An 18085-nucleotide genomic window follows, 5' to 3' on the forward strand; every position below is an offset into this window, starting at 1 on the left:
CCCAAATGAGTGGGAGTGAATTAATTTATATATATTTGTTAAAATTTGTCAAATATTTATCGGGTGATATGACCATATATATGATCATGTTGACCGGCCCACCCCTCCCACAGAAGGGGAGAGGCCCTGAGTGGACATGTATACAACTATGCTTCTCAACCATATTTATTTTGTTATTTATTAGATTTATTTGATTTTCTTTATGAGATTTTTATGCCACCCTTCCATATGGCTCAGGGCAGTTTACATATAACATCCCAAGGGGATACATGGAACACTGTAATACAAATTAGATTTGTTACCCACCGCTCCTGGGCCAGCTGGTTCACAGCAGTTTACATCAGAGATAAAATCATAATAAAACAATAAAAGAATATAAAAACCCTCAAATCCCATCCCCCCATGCCACTCCCTGAGGCTCAACAGACTAAGTTATGTGCCCTAGGATGGAGCAGATGTTAAACCCATAAAATGTTCAGGATTGTTATAAATTTGAAGATGTGTAGGAGGGCTGTCTAGATCTTCTCTGCCCTGGCCTCAACCAAATGACTGGTGGAAGAGCTCTGTCTTGCAAACCCTGGGGAACTGTGACAGCTCCAACAGGGCCCTCAGCTCTTTGGGGAACTCATTCCTCCAGGTCGGGGCCAAGACCGAAAAGGCCCTGGCTGAGGCAAGGCATACCTCATAGTGGCCAGGATCACCAATCTGTTTAAACTCACAGAGGGGAGAGTTTTGCAATGGGCAAATGATGCACAGTCACAACACTTCTGGGGTTTCTTGAAGCTTGAAGAATGCTTCAGGGGTTTCTCAGCGCTAAAACAGTTGAGAAAGGCTGATATAAGAATCTCGCATGTTACCCTTCTTGCTCACCAAGTCGCCTACAACTGCGGATTCCCTCATCCTATATCCAGGAGACCAAGTCTGTTTTAGGTAACAAAGGGCCATGAACTTCATTAGCTTGTGCTACATGAGATGCGTAGTAATTAAACTGCTCTCTTTGAGAGAAATCATTCCATCTCTGTGTGTGGATGTGAGGTTACTCGCAGGCATTTGCATTTCAATTGAGCAAGCTTTCCCTTTGGGTATGACCTTTCTTGTTACAACTGAAGGAGTGAGAGACCTTTCTTTTGTCTTTGGGGTTGGGGTTTCCTTGGTCAATTGGCTTGACTCCTGTCCCTCTTGACCCTCTGGAACATGTTACTTTTGAGTCATTCTTGCCTTTGTGCCGCTTTTTTTGCCCAAGAACATCCTCCAAATTAGACTCTTTCCAGTTAAATATCAAAATGAAAGCAGAGTAAGATTCAAGGAGGAGACTTGGAAACAGGAATTTGTGAATCGTCATCTAGCACTTGGCCAGCAGTCGCAAGCTTCTCGATCAGATTTTAAAACCTCTCTATGTAGGTTTCTGTATTTCTACTTTCTTGTCGCCCTGGCTTTCTCAACCCTGGGGCTTCTTGACAGCCCTGGATGGGTTTCCTGAATCGGTGAGGGTTAATTCATTTTTAGATCCTTTTTTAATGTGTTAAATATTTATCAGGTGATATGACCATATATGCTCTTAAACACTGTTCTTAACACTACACCATGCTGGCTTTCAATCCTACTGAGGCAATGGGTCTGAGAGAGCTCTGAGAGAACTGTGACTGGCCCAAGGTCATTCAGCCAGCTGCATGTGGAGGAGTGGGGGATCAAACCCAATTCTCCAGATTAAAGACCACCGCTCTTAACCACTACACTACTCTGGCTCTCAATCCTAGTGAGGTTGGTGAGGCTGAGAGAGCTCTGAGAGAACTGTGACTGGCCCAAGGACATCCAGCTGCTGCATGTGGCATGGTGGGGAATTAGAGACCTCCAGATTAGACGCTGCAACGCTAAACCTACACCACCTTGGCTGAGTCATAGCAGCTTAGAAAGAGGCAGTCGTGAATAAAGCCGCATTCTGGAACAGATTAAAAAAACATAGGGATTGTATCATTAGGGCTGCCCAGAAAAATGACCTGCCCTTTCCTGCAGGCTTCTGTTTAGCTAATCGCTCATAATGCTTCTTCCCTGGGCAGTGACAGCTGGATGTCACCTGGCTTAAGCTGTTAATGCAAAAATTAGCTTTTTCCTCCTTGAGCCGCTGCTCAATTCCAAAAAGCCACAAAGTGAAATTATCTGTTAGATTTTGCTCACTTAGGTGCTTTGGACATCTGTCTGCCCATGCCCATCTGTTTGAGTGCGATCTGGAAAGGAATATTCCAGGCAGCTAGAATCAGTCAATGAAGAAGAGAGAAGTCAGAGTTTTCACAACTGGTTTTAAAAGAACGTTAGGCATTGGTGGTGATGGTTGTTTTCGCTTTGAGGGTATTTCTTTAAACTGTTTTAAAGACTAGCACTCTTAGATCCAGCTTGGTGTGTAGTGTTTAAGAACAGTGACCTCTGATCTGGAGAACAAGGCTTGAATCACCATTCTTCCTCCACATGTAGCCTTGGGTCAGTCACAGTTCTCTCCGAGCTCTATCAGTCCCACCTAGCTTACAAGGTGTCTATGGAGAGAGGAAGGGTGGGTGATTCTAAGCCCCTCTGAGACACAAAAGGCCTGCTGGGTGACCTTGGGCCAGTCACTGTTCTCTTAGAGCTTTCTCAGCCCCACCTACCTCACATGGTATCTGTTCCATGTAAACTGGCCTGAGATGTCAAAGCAAGGGGCTGTATATAAATGATGAATACATAAATGTTTAGCGCCCCTCAGAAATCTGGCGTCCTAGACTTTGCCTTGTGGACGGGCCAGCTCTAAAAGTCATATTTAATGCTCCAGCACAAAACTTTCTAGAGAGGCTTGGATATAAGAATTTGTACAAAAGCCGTGAGCCAGCTACAGAGATCCCCTCTTGTCTGCCTGTGATGGGCAGCTGCTCTCCATGGTCCCCCCTTTTCCCCAGCGCACTACCCCAAGACGCTTAATTGAGGCTTCAGCCAGACGACTTCGGCAAGCAACGTCATGGCCCCTCCCTTAACAAAACCCATTGGCTACATCTAGGAATACTGTGAGGGCCAAACACGAAGGATAAAGATGAGCAACTCTCCAGGGAGATGCAGCAGATCTGAAGCTTCGGTCATGACCATACAATTAAATCATAACAAAGAAAAAGGCATTTAACATACGGCAAGGACCAATTTTCCTGCTCGCTCCTCTCTTTCCTATACATTACACATATGAATTCCCTTCGGGATATATCATAATTCAAAGGAGGGGGGGGGCTGCCAGTGGAGCACATGCACTTTGAAAAAATTTATATGTACCCAAAGCAGACAGTATTTGTCACAGGTACATTGCCATCTCAAACACCTACGTTATCTTCAACACAAAACTTCTGGCCAACGATGCAGACAAAGAATCATAGGGTAGTAAGGGGACATCTAGTCCAACCCACTGCACAGTGCAGGATCAGCCTAAAGCATCCAGGATAAGGATCTGTCCAGCTGCTGCTTGAAGACCACCGGCCACGTCCTCACTGTGAAAAACTATTTCCTGATATCTATCTGGTAGCAGTCCTCTGCCGCCAAGAGGAACTGCTCCCTTCCCTCCTGTAAGTGACCATCTTTCAAATACTTTGAGAGCTACCCTGTCCCCTCTCTATCTCCTCTTCTCCAGGATGAACCTTCCCAAGTCAGTCAGCCTTTCCTCAGGGGGATTTGTCTCCAGGCAAATAGATCATTGTTCTCCTCTGCACCCTCTCAATCTAGATCCTTTTCTAAATGAGGCCTTCAGAACTACAGACGGAACTCCAGGGGGGGTCAAGCCAGTGCGGCATACAGCAGGACTATGACATCTTGCGAATTCGATGTGATGCCTCTGCTGATACAACAGTTCTGAACCAAGTTACAGCTTTCTTAATTAATTGAAAACAATGGGCTTAAAGGGGTGGGATTTGCCTTAAGGATGCGATGCATGTAATTTGCAATCAAGCTAATACCAGATTTAAGAGAAAGGAAGATTGAGATTGGGATCAGAGTGCTGGAGAACAATGGATCTCCTGGACTGAATAGGGACATTGGGTTCTTATCCCACTATAGACGCTGAATTCCAACATTTCCCCTCTGATCCTACTCCCATTGCAGAAACCCTTCTGGGGCTGTCAAGAAACCCCAGGGCTTCATGAAACCCCAGTTGGGAAAGCCTGCCCTAGGGGGTGGGAGTATCATACAAGGATTTTACATAATCTTCCCCCTCTCTGCCCATTCCTTCTGTCTTTTACCCTAGCTTAAGGTGACCAGATTTTAACATTAGTAAAGCAGGACACAATTGACCGGGGGGGGGGGAGGTTCTTGATTAAAAATTTGGTCTATATGGAGCAACAAAAATTTTCATAGTATTGTAATATATATTTTTTAATTTCAACATAAATACAATTTGCCAGGTGCCGCCAGATGTCCCTCCAAAAGTGGGACAATCTGGTCACCTTACCCTAGCTTGACATAGGGCAACTCTATTTATTTATTTTATTCACATTTATATACTGCTCTCCCCCAAAGTCTCTAGGTGCTGGTTTGAAGTAGCAGAACAAAGTCTGATTCACCTTCAACAAAGTGAAAGTAAGCGTAACTGAGTGTTTTTTTTTTTTAATTTATTACCCGCTGCTCCCAGACAGGCTGGCTTGTAGTGGGTTACAAAGCCCCACAGTAAAACACATAAAAATCCTGCCCCTTTAAGAAAACCTCAGTGGCATTTAATCTAAGCCCGCCCCCCTCTATCCAGCCCCTGCCTCAGTGGAGAAAAAAAATACGGGGGTCAACCTGTTGTCCCAGCTGTGGCAAGGAGGGGCCCACAGATCTTCATAGCCTGGCCTCACCCAAAGACCTGGCGGAAAAGCTCCATCTTACAGGCCCTGCGGAACTGCAAGAGCACCTGCACAGTCAGGGTCTTTTTGGTCAAGGCGAGGTGCGCTTCCCTTGGGCCAGGGAGCACCAACAGGCGTGTACCCGCAGATCGAAGGTCCCTGTGGGAGGAATAAGGTGATAGGCGGTCCCTCGGGTATGTGGGGCCCAGACCGCAGATGGCCTTGACTCTATTTTCAAAGCTGGACAAAGCCAGAGAAAGCAACTTTTGATTTTTCCTTCCAGAAAGGCAAGCTAGTCAAGGCCAGGGTTTTCTGCTTATTAGGAAATCTGGCCAATTATTGCCGCTGTTGAAGATTTCCAGGCAGTCATGAAGGAGCAAGAAAAGCCATGGGAGAAATTTTTTGGAAGCAATCCAGGCTTTCAACTGCTCTCATGAATAAGAGCTTCTATATTCAGACACCGGCTCGGAACTCTCCCGGGTATTATTAACTAATATCCCAAAGACAGAGGGGAAGTAAAGGAAAAATGTTATATCCTATTCTGGTGATTATGTTCCTGTCTTCCATACCCAGAGGAGGCTGTGAAATTACTGCTAGGGGGAAAAAAAGTGAACTATGAACTACCGATAGTATTCATGAGTTTGTTATGGAGCAGAGAGAGAGAAGCAGCCTATTGACTTATCAATCAAAACTTATCAGTATTTGGGAACCTGGTTCTCTAGCTAAGAGAGCTGGAAAACACATCTGCATCTTGCTAGTTAGGTACAAAATGGGACAATCCACACATACAAATTTCAAGGAAACCAATGGGGCAGTAAGCACCTCAATAACTCCATATCTCAATGACCTTCTCATTTGGACAATAAAACTCTTCGTCAGACTTGCTTGCACTCAAAAGCTCACGCTCTGAATAAATCTTTGTTGGTCTTAAAGGTGCTACTGGACTCTGATTGTATTGTGCTACTTCCGACCAACACGGCTACCCATTTGTATCCATCTTCTCATTTGGAGTTATCTTCGTAACTAAAGAGCCGTTCCCACAGTGCTCCAGAAAACTGGAAGCAGGATAACTCCCCAACGGAATGAAAGTGAACTTGAATATTTGAAGTTATCGACTTACCCTGGTTTGTACAGTTGCACATCCCTAATAGCATCTCCGGAGTAATTACAAACAAACTCCATCACATTGTACTTCTGGTCTCAGAAATAGCTTTATTGATCCAGCCCGGCTCCCCTCTCCCCTCCCCCCTCCAATTAAAGTACTTTTCGGGATCCAAACCATCAGATGCTAAACCAGAATGTAAATAGAGTCCAAAAGATATTCTTGCACAATTGGACTTGTAAGCCCTCACCCAGGGTACATCACCAAAATGATTTCCTCTCACTGGCCTCTGCTTTCAAGAAGGGTAGCTGTGTTGGTCTGAAGCAGTACAACAAAAAAAATGAGAGTCCAGTGGCACCTTTAACACCAACAAAGATCTATTCAAGGTGTGAGCTTTCGAAAGCTCACACCTTGAATAAATCTTTGTTGGTCTTAAAGGTGCCACTGGACTCTGGTTTTCTTTTAAGAAGATAAGCATTCACCTTGCCAAGCTTCCATCTGTGGCCTTCTGCCACTTGTCCTTTGAGGTAGGGAGAAGGCAACAGAAAATATTTCGCACTGCAAGCTACTCTGAGCTGTTGCAGGCGTCCCACATGAATACACGTGAAACCTCCTGATAGTGACTCAGAGCCTAGATCTTTCAAGGTCAATATTGTCTCCTCAAACTGGCAGCTGCTCTCTCGGGCAGAGGTTTTTCCCATCCCTTACTGCCCCATCCTTTCAGATGGAGGTGGTGGGGATCAAACCTGGGACCTTCTGCACACGAAGAAGAAGAAGGAAGAGGAGGAGGAGGAGTTGGTTCTTATATGCTGCTTTTCTCTATCTGAAGGAGTCTCAAAGCGGCTTACAATCTCCTTCCCTTTCCTCTCCCCACAACAGACACCCTGTGGAGTAGGTGAGGCTGAGAGAGCCCTGATATTACAGCTCGATCAGAACAGCTTTATCAGTGCTGTGGCAAGCCCAAGGTCACCCAGCTGGCTGCATGTGGGGGAGTGCAGAATCGAACCCGGCTCTCCAGATTAGAAGTCCACACTCCTTACCAAAACACCAAGCTGGCAGATGGTTTACCACCGAGCCCCGGCTCCCCCAGCTCTCTTGAAAAGGTCATGATTTCGGAGGAAATCAACATGAAGTAGATTTTGTTGTTGCCGTTGTTTTTGCTTGCATGCAACAACAAAGAAATCATCCAACCAGGGGCCGCTTCTGCTTCAGCAGCTGCAAAGGATCGTCACAAATATTGAAACGTTCCGTCTTGTGAAGCTGGGCGTGGGGGATATTAGTCCACGATCCCCCCTCTGATTCCATTTGGCTCGTGACGGGGCAGTCAATCAGGCCGCACTTCTTCCCTTCCCCTTTAAAATTTAATTTGTGCGATGATCGAAAGCCCAAACAAGTCCATTTGTATGCGGTCGCCTCCACCCCACCGCCTCCAGAAGCCGAGATTAATTTCCAGGACTGATCCTCAGCTCCATCCATCAATTAAATGAGTCACGTTAAGGACCTCGGAGAATCCGGGACGGGGAGATCGTCATGCATACAAGTGGCCTGCCGAGAGCTATTCGTCTCTCTGCATCCTCGCATACACCTGCCAAGCGAGAAGAGGAGAGCGCTTCACGCCCATGAGAGAGAGAGAGAGAGCAAGAGAGCGGGCGGCAGTCCATGAAGTCGAAGGGCACCATAAATCGGCTAGCCGTTAACAGGCCACGAGACTCTTGTCGGTTTTGTGTGCCAGCTCACACAGCCATCGTCCTCGAAGGTAGCCTCCCTTGCACATGCACAAACATGCACAGCCAACGCCGTACGTGTCCTACAGAAGTCCGGATGCTTTCCCCCCACTCACACATTTTAGAGCTGTCAAAATGGAAGCAATTCCTAATCCTACGTAACAAAATAAACAATATCCACTGTTAGCCCTGCCCTGGACAGCCCAAGCTAGCCTAATTTTGTTAGATCTCAGGAACTTAGTGGGGTCAGCACTGGTTAGCATTTGGATGAGAGACCCCCAAGGGAGTCACGGGTCACAAGGCAGGCAATGTCAAACCACCTCGAAACTCACAGGGTGGCCAGAGATCGGCTCTAACTTGGCAGGGATTTCCAGCAGCATCCGTCATGCGCCTGGAAAGTTCAGGGGCTCTTGGAATTGGCCCTGCCTCCCCTTCCCCCCCCCCCCCGCCCACCAGAGGCAGTGTTTGATTGGTACCAAAAGAAGAAGTCAGGACACTGTTCTGCCTCCGAGCCACGGTCTCTGGCCCTGCGAGGCTCGGAAGCGTGTGGATCGCCTGCAGCTTCCGAGCCATGGCCACCCAAGGCGCTCTGCCCATGTGCAGAGAGAGCGATTTTGTTTGACAAAATGCGCCAGGAATTAGCCCTGCCGCTCACCGCGCTGAGCCCCAGATCGCAGGGGAGAAGCCACAGAGAACTGCCCCACGGCATGGTCAGTCCTCACGCCTCTGTTGGGTGTTCGCTCCGACCAACCTGTCAAGTACCCACATGGGTTTCATCTCCCCGGCCCAGAATCTGTGCTTTTCGCAGTGGGACGGAAATCCCACAGGCATGACTTTAACCCAGCAGATAGGAGCCCGTCAGGCTGCTAAAGACCTTACCCCAAAGGGCTGTGCTCCTTTCCGACCCACCCTCCCGGCTATGCCCCCAATCATGCCCTCTGGAGGCCACAGTTTTCCCATAAGCTCCAGCTCAGGGGCGGGGAGTGGGGAAGCGTCCGTGGCTCAGTGGCTCAGTGACGGAGCATCTTTTCCTCCTGTCCCAGGTTCAATCCCCGGCCTCGCCACTTAAAAGGACCCGCGGAGGAGTAGTCAATGCCTAACCAGGGGTAGTCAACCTGTGGTCTTCCAGATGTCCATGGACTACAATTCCCATGAGCCCCTGCCAGCAAACGCTGGCAGGGGCTCATGGGAATTGTAGTCCATGGACATCTGGAGGACCACAGGTTGACTACCCTAAGCCCCTGCAAAGCCAGCCAGCCGGTATAGCCCTCGATTCCATCTAAGCCCGCTTCGTCGGCCCTCCGGTCCCGTCCGCCACCCCGCGAGCCTGGCTTTCGGAGGTACACTGCCCCTGCGCGTGGAGGTTCCACCGCCGACGCGGCCAATCCCCCGCGGACGCCGCCTCCCTCCTCGGGCCGCCCTCCCCGCTCCTCCTTAATGAGCCCGGCGGCGGGAGAGAAAGCGCCCCGCGGCGGCCGAGCCTCCCCTACCTGCGCGCCGCTCTCGCATCTCCGGCGGCGGGAAGCCACGCAGGGAGCCCGGCGTCCAACGGGGGTGGCGGCGGCAGCGGCAGCGGCTCCTCCGCATTCGCTCGCCGGCTCCCCCTCCGCTGCCGCCGGGCCGATCAATTATTCAAGGAGGTTGCGGTGTCCTCTTCTCCTCCCCTTCCGCTGCCGCTCCACCTGCAGCCCAGGGACCGGGGGGGGGGGGGGAGAGAGGCTGGCGAGGAGGAGCCCGGGCGGGGGGAGCCGGGCCGGCAGGAGAGGGGAGGGAAAGGGGGCTGCCTGCGAGGGAAGAGGAAGGGGAAGAAGGGGAAAGGGGGCTTGCAATGCTAGCTGCGCCCCAGCAGACCCGCGCTCAGGGTGCCGCAGAGGCCAGGCGCGCTCCAGCCAGCGAGGTTTGATTCGAAAGCTGGGGGCCGGCGCCTGCAAGAAAAACAAGACGGATCCCCGGTTGGGGGGGGGTTTCGTCTCTCCCCGGGACCCGCCGTTTTACATAACCAGAGTGCATCGTCATGCACAGTCCTTCTCCACCCCCAGCGCAGCCGTCTGAATCGGGCCAAGAATACTATAATAATAATTATTATTATTATTTTATTTTTATAGCCCGCCCTTTTCGGTTGACTCGGGGCGGGTAGCCACAGGAATTCGTGCAGTTGAATTTAACATGCTCGGATCCAGGAGCCCATGGAAAGATTTCTCTCCTTTCCTGCTTTGGATTTCGCGGACTACACTCCAGGGCTGTCTTTGTAGTGAAGCCATAGAATCATAGAGTTGGAAGGGGCCATACAGGCCATCTAGTCCAACCCCCTGCTCAACGCAGGATCAGCCCAAAGCCACACTAAGCCACACTAAGCTAAAGTGACCAGATTGTCCCACTTTTGGAGGCAGGTTACAGTGGATGAGCGATAGGGTTGTGAGTGTCCTGCATAGTGCAGGGGGTTGGACTAGATGACCCAGGAGGACCTTCCCAACTCTATGATTCTAAATCAGAGCTGGCAATTCTACCCCAGTGGATACCACAATGGTCACCTAGCCATGGAATTGGCATCACTGTGGCTGGGCAAGTAGTTGTGAATTTCCTACATTCTGCAGGGGGTGGACTAGATCAGGGGTAGTCAACCTGTGGTCCTCCAGATGTTCACAGACTACAATTCCCATGAGTCCCTGCCAGAAAATGCTGGCAGGGGGGCTCATGGGATGTGTAGTCCATGAACATCTGGAGGATCACGGGTTGACTACTCCTGGACTAGATGACTCTGGAGGTCCCTTCCGACTCTATGATTCTGTGATTCTAAAATCACAGTTTCGAAGTGGGGGAAGTGGAGCAGAGGATGTGGGGGCAGCAGCAGCAGAAGAGAAATGGGGTGAGGGGGTTGTTCTTCCTCATTCCCATCCCACTTGCTCCTGCTGCCCTGGCACGGTTGCCTTGGTCGCCTTCTGGGCTGAGTTAGGTAGGGACTGAGAGCTACAGGCCACAGACATCATGGGTGGTGACCGTCCGCCCCAGCCAGCCGTGCATCTCATGATCCGTCAACACAGAGGTCAGGTGTGGCTTGTGGTTTCCCAAGCAAACCACAGACTTTGATTGTTCACCAGCTTGGTGTCAAGAGCGTCTGTCTCTAATCTGGAGAGCCAGGTTGATTCCCCCCACTCCTCCTCCATATGCGGCCAGCTGGGGTACCTTGGGCTGGACACGGTTCTCTCCTCCAGCCTCTCCGATATCACAGGGGGTCTGTGGAAGGGACAGCGACTATCCATTGCTTTGAGACACAGGAGGCCTGCTGGGTGACCTTAGTCCAGTCACAGTTCTGTCAGAGCTTTCTCAGCCCCACCTACCTCAAAGGGTGTCTGTTGCGGGGAAAGGAAGGGTTTGTAAGCTATTTTGAGACTTCTTTGGGTAGTAAAAAGCAGGGTACAAAAACATAGCTCTTCTATTAAAAATGTATAAGCTGTTTTGGTACCATTGTCAGAGCAAATGAGATACGACTCTATTTTTAAAAAGACAACAACAGCACAGGAATAAAATAAACCACCAGGAAGACTGGAGGGGGGGGGGGATCAGGGACTGCAACAATAAATTCACCACTGTATAAGTGCCAACTTCACAGTGAGGGGTGGTATAGAAACCAAATGAATAAACAGATTATCCTTGTGTCAGTCAAAGTTATCTCAGAGCTCTCTGCCCCACTTACTGCTCAGGAGGTCTGTTGTGGGGAGACAAAGGGAAGGCAATTGTAAGCCCCTCTGAGTAACATGAGGCCTGCTGGGTGACCTTGGGCCCGTCACAGTTCTCCCAGAGCTCTCTCAGCTCCACCTGCCTCACAGGAAGTCCGTTGTGGGGAGACAAAGGGAAGGCGATTATAAGCCCCTCTGAGACACATGAGGCCTGCTGGGTGACCTTGGGCCAGTCACTGTTCTCCTGGAGCTCTCTCTGCTCCACCTGCCTCACAGGAGGTCTGTTGTGGGGAGAGAAAGGGAAGGCGATTGTCAGCCCTTCTAAGACACAGGTTGGGAATCCCTGCTTTAGGCTGATCCTGCATTGAGCAGGGGGTTGGACTAGATGGCCTGTTGGGCCCCTTCCAACTCTTATGATTCTATTCTCAAGACCGGTGTCAGCATATCCCAAAGCAGGGCAATTGCCAGAACTGAGTTTTGGCCAGGCCCACTGCTTCAGAGCCCCCAGCACCACAGGGAAGGGTGTGCGATGGTGACACACCTTCCCATCTGCACCCAGCACCCAGCACTGTGGTGGAAAAGGTACATAGGCAGGGGGAAGGCAGGCAAGCAGGAATGTGTGTGGCTGAAAGTATTTATGTATCTGTTTATTTATCTGTTTATCTATTTATTTACCCATTCATTCATTCATTCATTTATTCATTCATATTTTTATACCGCCCTTCCATACGGCTCTGGGCAGTGTACATAAAACACTGAACATATATAACTGATAACAATCATGATATCACGTGCCAACCAGAACAGCATTTCGACAGAACAATAACATTGACACTTCCTTGGTAGGAAGTCTGAGGAGGCAGGATCTGTAGATGTTTTGAGTCTGTCGGCCTCAAGCAAATGCCTGGTAGAGGAGCTCCCTTTTGCAGGCCCTGTGGAAGTTCGGGCAGGGCCCTGATCTCCGCAGGGAGCTTGTTGAGGTCCGACATGGCAGAAACCGGGTTGTGGTGGTGGAGAGGGAGCCCCTGGGGCACGTTCTGCCCAGGGCCTTCCAAAACCTGAAACCAGCCCTGTTCATGGGTATACAGAAACAAGAGGAGATACTTTTCGGTCTGTGGAAGCTCCTGCTACAGTCAAGTCTTTAAGACGACACAAGACTCTCTGTTTTGTTTGTTGTGTCAACAGCATTGCGTGTCTGCCCCACGGAAAGAACAGGAGACACAACATTCCCCATCAACACAGCTTCGCACAGTGTGGCTAAGCCTGACACTTTGCTCCAAACCAAATGCATGTTGGACCTCTGTTAAAACCAGTCCACAGGACACAAGCTTTTAAGTTCTCCAGAAGTCTTCGTCAGGTCGGTTATTAAAAGGGGGTGGGGGTGGGGGAGATGTGTCAGGCCGTGATCTTGTGGCCGGTTAGCCAGACCGCCACACAAACTGACCTCTGTAGTCTCGAGATGAGCTGTAATTCCTGCAGATCCCCCGGTCCCACGATCTTGTGGCAGAGTACCTGAAAGAAGTACCTGCAGATGCCTCTTAGTCATCTCCCCTTTATTTATGAACTTGTTTACTTGTTCCTTCCTGGCTGTCAGTGTTTGTTCATATCACCCAATCCCCCACTTGGGCTCATGGTTCTAAATCGATCAGGAAGATTGAGTGATGCAGCGTTTCTTTTTCTTTTTGTAATAAACCTTTTTTTTAATTTTCGAAGATCAAAAAGTGACAGAAATATGTGTATCGATATTCAACGCGCAAGATGATGGCAGATAGACAAAATATCCCACCTTGACGAATTCCCCTGTCTAAAATTAGTTACTAATAATCAGTCACATTCTAGATGGAGTTTGGAAAATCTGGCCACTAAGATGTACTGGTTTTATTCATCCACAAATTCTAAAAAGAATCCCTAATACTCTATAAATTCTTCTGGTGCCCTGAGCGATGGAGCATTTCAAGACGTGGGAATTGTATGTTCCCTGGCTGGTACTTACCTTCTAGCAGCAAGCCCCGGCATGTGAAAGGGACCATGGGGTTCATTGTCACAACCAGCCAGGCAAACTCACCATGAAGTGAGCTTGGATTACTTGGTTTTGACTGGCTGTGGATCAGTGGCAGAGCATCTTGGCATACAGATTCAGTCCTCAGCACCTCCCGTTAAATGGATTGGATTGTGGGCAGAATTCACTCAAGCCCCAAAGCACCAGGAACGTCAGATGAAGGGGGGCTTTGTACTATTACTAGCCTGAAAGCCCGCTGCATGCAGGAACACACTGGGTGCTAGTGGAGGGCCCCCACGGAGGGGCCCGCTGCTGCCCTACCTGGAGTTCTGGCTTGCAGCTGGGGTGAGTCGTCTGGAGGCAGGCAGGCTGGTGCGCGGTGCTGGAGCCACATGTCGTGCTGCCGTCTGGGGCGAGAGCAAGGCAGCCAGGCCTTGTGGAGCATGATGGTGGAGCCCTGGTGGACCCTGGGGCAACATCTCCGGAAGTGGGCTGGTGGCCAAGGCAGGGAAGCAGAGGAGCCCTGTCCTCGGTGGCCAGGCGGCATCTGGCCACGAGTCTAGCTGTGTGTCTCGTGGCTGGCTTCTGGAGGTGGGCACTCCAGGGGCCGGCCCAATCCGGATGCAGCCAGGCGTGTCCCGGACAGTGCTCCGCCCACAGGGGCTTTTCCAAAACATTAGAGTGGATTGTCCACCCTGCCTTTCTAGTCTCTGTTGATGTTTGATGCCAGTGGGCTACTACGGTCCCCCAAATGCAGCCAGATGTGCAGATGGGCATGCCCAAACAAATGGCCCCAGTTGCAGCAGGAATGTGATGGAGTTGCTACCACATCCCTAGCTGAATGCTGTAGCACTATACCCTTGGACTCTCCTGGGCTGTGGCAGGGCATTACAAATCATTGATGGTAAGGAGAAGAAGAGTTGGTTTTTATACCCCACCTTTCACCTTTTTATACCCCACCTTTCACTAGAAGGAGGCTCAAAACAGCTTACCATCGCCTGCCCTTCTTCTCTTCCTAACACAGACACCCTCTGGAGTAGTTGGGAGAAGAAAATTCTGAGAGACCTGTAATTGGCCCAAGTTCATCCAGCAGGCCTTACATGTCTCAGAGGGGCTTACAATAATCTACCCTTCTTCTCCCCACAACAAATACCCTCTGAGGCAGGTGGGACTGAGAGAGCTCCGAGAAAACCGTGAGCAGCCTCCTCTTCCTCTCCCCACAACAGACACCCTGTGAGGTAGGTGATGCTGAGAGAGCTCTGAGAGAACTGTGTTGGACATAGTTACCCAACTGGCTGCATGTGGAGGGGCAGGGAATCAAATCTGGTTCTCCAGATTAGATGCCAGCACTCTTACCCACTACACCATGCTGGTTGTGCATGTGGCCTAGCCATTGATTGTTTGTGTGCACCCTTGCAAGGGTGAAACTGCAGCACACTGGCCCTGTTCACAAGTTACAGATGAACACCTGTTCAGTCCATATTTATTACAGTGTTCATTTGATTCTCCTTTCTACGAGTGTTCAATAATCCTCATATTCAATCTGTGTAAAGTTCACACATGCTTTATCCAGGTAGTGGGTCCTGGGCTTCATTTGCGCATTGGTTCTTTCGTACAAGCAGGTGTAGACCTGTAGACATAGGTTAAGCATGCAATCACTGTAACATATGAACAGGGCTGCAGGGTCACAGCAATTCTTCCCCAGACCTAAGCCAAATGAATTTGTAAGAAATCTTAATTCACACCATGCTGACGTGTGTTTTTTGACGTGGCCTTCATCAAAGGCATTCCATAGCTGCTTCTTTTTATTTTGGGGATAACTCTATCCCCAGTAATCCCGTTGAACAGGAACTAGTTAGTTCTACCTGTCCCTGATCCAGCAGAGCCCAAAGATATGCCGATGGAGCGCCAAGGGCATTGGTCTTGAAGGAGGAAAGCGAGGTTGCAGTTCCCTTGCCTGTCACCTTTCATTTATGTATTTAAGTTCTATGCCAACCCTTACCTGCAAGTAGGCTTGGGACGGTTTACAATAAAACACAAGTTCAAAACCCATTAAAACCAGTCGTGCTCCCCCCCCCCATCCTTTTAAATACCCACCGCCAATTACTCAGACTGGACGTGATCTAAAATAAAGATGGTCTAAAGCAGGGGTAGTCAAACTGCGGCCCTTCAGATGTCCATGGACTACAATTCCCATGAGCCCCTGCCAGCGGGCAGGGGCTCCTGGGAATTGTAGTCCATGGACATCTGGAGGGCCGCAGTTTGACTACCCCTGGTCTAAAACAAGGGGTGGGAGGCAAGTAGAGAGGCCTGTGTGTTGCTTTCAACAGCTCTGGCCTCAACCATGCTGTGCATGGGTCCATCCGTTTTAGGCAAGGATGCTCCACAGGCGCCTTCATGGAACTTCTCAGGCACCTAGGAGCCCGATTCAGACTGGGACCACAGCACTCCTGGAGACGTTTCAGCCTTTCCTGCCCATGTTGCCATTTCCCCCAACCCAAAATTGGTTTGCAGTGGACTAGCAAGAGGGAAGCACGGGGTGAGGGGGTTCTGCTAGTGCATCCCATTTGCGAATTTTAGGCAAAGTCAGTACCTTTGGCTGTTTCCCCATGTGTTGAGCTTGTATGATTGCAACTGTATTGAGAACAGCAGCCTGCAGCACTTTCTGTGCATTAGCTCAGTCCAGTCTCCCTGCCCCCAAGATCAGAGAGGAAAGGTGGGGCAAAAGGGACTTCCTATTATGGCAGAGTTAATTTGCAAGAGGTGATATTAGATGCTGGGACTGTGATTCACTGGTCAGGATGCCGATCCCGGGATGTGTTTTGTACTTCTTTCAGGAGAGTGGGCGGCCCTGCCTTCCATTGTGCCCCCTCCTTTTTTTGGTCTGAGCATGCGCAATAATGTACTTACGCCACAACACAATCAAAAATAAAACAAACATTGCACACACACACCATCCCTCAATTCCCGTGTCGCTTGAATCCTCCAAGCAAGGAGGGCAGCTTGTGTCAATTTGCGCTCAGTCGCCACATATGCATGAAGACAAAGCAAGCTGGCCGGCATTACACAACGGTTTGTCTGCACAAAAGTTACCAAGTGTCCTATCACACCTTAAATCACGAAAGCCGGTTTAGATGCTGGAGGAAGAGACGGGAGGAATGCATAGTCCTAGATTTTGATTTAAGGTTAACTTTCTGGAGCGTTCCCAGAATGTGGGTGCTATTCTCATTGCAAATTCATGTTGCAACGCTATCATGTTCAAAATGTTAAAAATACAGAGGGGGGGGCGGGCGGGAAGAGTGGCAGATTGTAGGCGGAGCTGATATATAACTATGATAACATCACTTGAGGTAGGAATGGAGAAGGAAGCACACTCAAATCCTGATCTTCCTCATAGGATATCCGTGGATGACCTTCAAGAGGGAGAGGAAGAACTCGTGGTTTCTAAGGATTCTCAAACTGCACGGCAAACAGGGACTGCATTCATATCTGCTCCTTAAGAGCTATTTTTTTGTGCAAAAATTTTGTTATTCCTCTGGAGTTTACAAAGATGACTGCGGCACTTTCTGCGACTGTAGAAACAGTCCCATTCCAAGTTGTGTTGTTTCGTCTGGCCTTAATAAGCAGTATTACATAACATGTATATTTGGATAGTCGCTCTTGGTATCGGATAATATTCTCCACTTAAACTGACTTCCTGGCCACTACCTGGGAACTTCCCATGCCTGGTGAACAGGGAAGCTGTACAAAGTCATTTGTGTGCAATTACTGCTCACAAATTATTTACTGACTTTATTATTACTTGTGTGTGTATTAAGTGCCATCAGGGCACTCCCAACTTATGGCACTCCCATAAATCGATTAATGGCGTCCAAAACACCTCATCATTAACAGCTTGTTCAGGTCTGGCAAAGTGATTGCGTTGAGGTCTGATTGCGTCAATCCATCTCCTGTTGTGTCCTCCTCTTTGCTTGCTACCATCCAATTTTCCTAGGCCTATTCTGCACACAATAGATAATGCACTTTCAATGCACTTTAGAAGTAGATTTTCCTGTTCTGCACAGGAAAACCCAGCATGTCAAACCCAGAGCAGCTCTCACCCAGCAGGGATCTGCAGCCTCCAAGCCTCAGGGGGAAGGAGGAGGGGGTGGTCAGGGGTGGGGAATGGAAAGTGATTGGCTGGTTGCTGGCAAGCAAGCAAGCAATCCAGCGGAGAGGAAGGCACTCGGGCGGGACAACTGCCCTGAGTGGATGTTAAGCACCGAATGGCACTTGAGGCATGAGACATGCTGCTCCCCCAAGACCTATGTGGAACAGATGTGGGTACTGATTTGATATTTAATGGAGCAAAATGTCTGCAGAGCAACAGGGCTGACTATGCCAAATACAGCTGTCATAACTCCAAGGACGTCGTAACTCCATGTGTAGATCAGGAGATCAGTAGATTAGGAACTGCAAGGGGTAACCTGAATACATATCTGAATTGGGTTAAACCAGCCATTCTCAACCCTTTTTTGGCCACAGTCCTTTGAGGAGTTCTTCTCTGGTTCCAGGCCCCCCTGCGGTAGGCTGGTCACTTGCACAGCGAAATTATGCAATCTGTGTGCTATTGATCATATAACAATGACACATGGAAGTGTAGGGGAGAAAAATTCTTCCTTGCAGTAGTCAGCTTGATATTCTTTATGACAAAATGATCAGTCTTCCTATTTCATCATCCATTCCCATCAGATAAAACATTTCCATCATGTATAGGACAA

At 49.3% G+C, this 18085-nt stretch overlaps 1 protein-coding gene across 1 annotated transcript in view; it reads right to left on the reverse strand.

Moving 5' to 3' along the window:
- Window positions 1–9587, reverse strand: part of LOC143841483 (rap1 GTPase-activating protein 1-like) — a 70552-nt gene extending 60965 nt beyond the window's left edge. Inside the window, exon 1 of the mRNA XM_077345847.1 lies at window positions 9140–9587. The gene's annotated coding sequence lies outside the window, so the exon portion shown is untranslated. The remainder of the gene's footprint in view (window positions 1–9139) is intronic.
- Window positions 9588–18085: the final 8498 nt, after the last annotated feature.

Source organism: Paroedura picta, chromosome 7 (assembly GCF_049243985.1).
Source record: "Paroedura picta isolate Pp20150507F chromosome 7, Ppicta_v3.0, whole genome shotgun sequence".
In the NCBI taxonomy this organism is placed as follows: Eukaryota; Metazoa; Chordata; class Lepidosauria; order Squamata; family Gekkonidae; genus Paroedura; species Paroedura picta.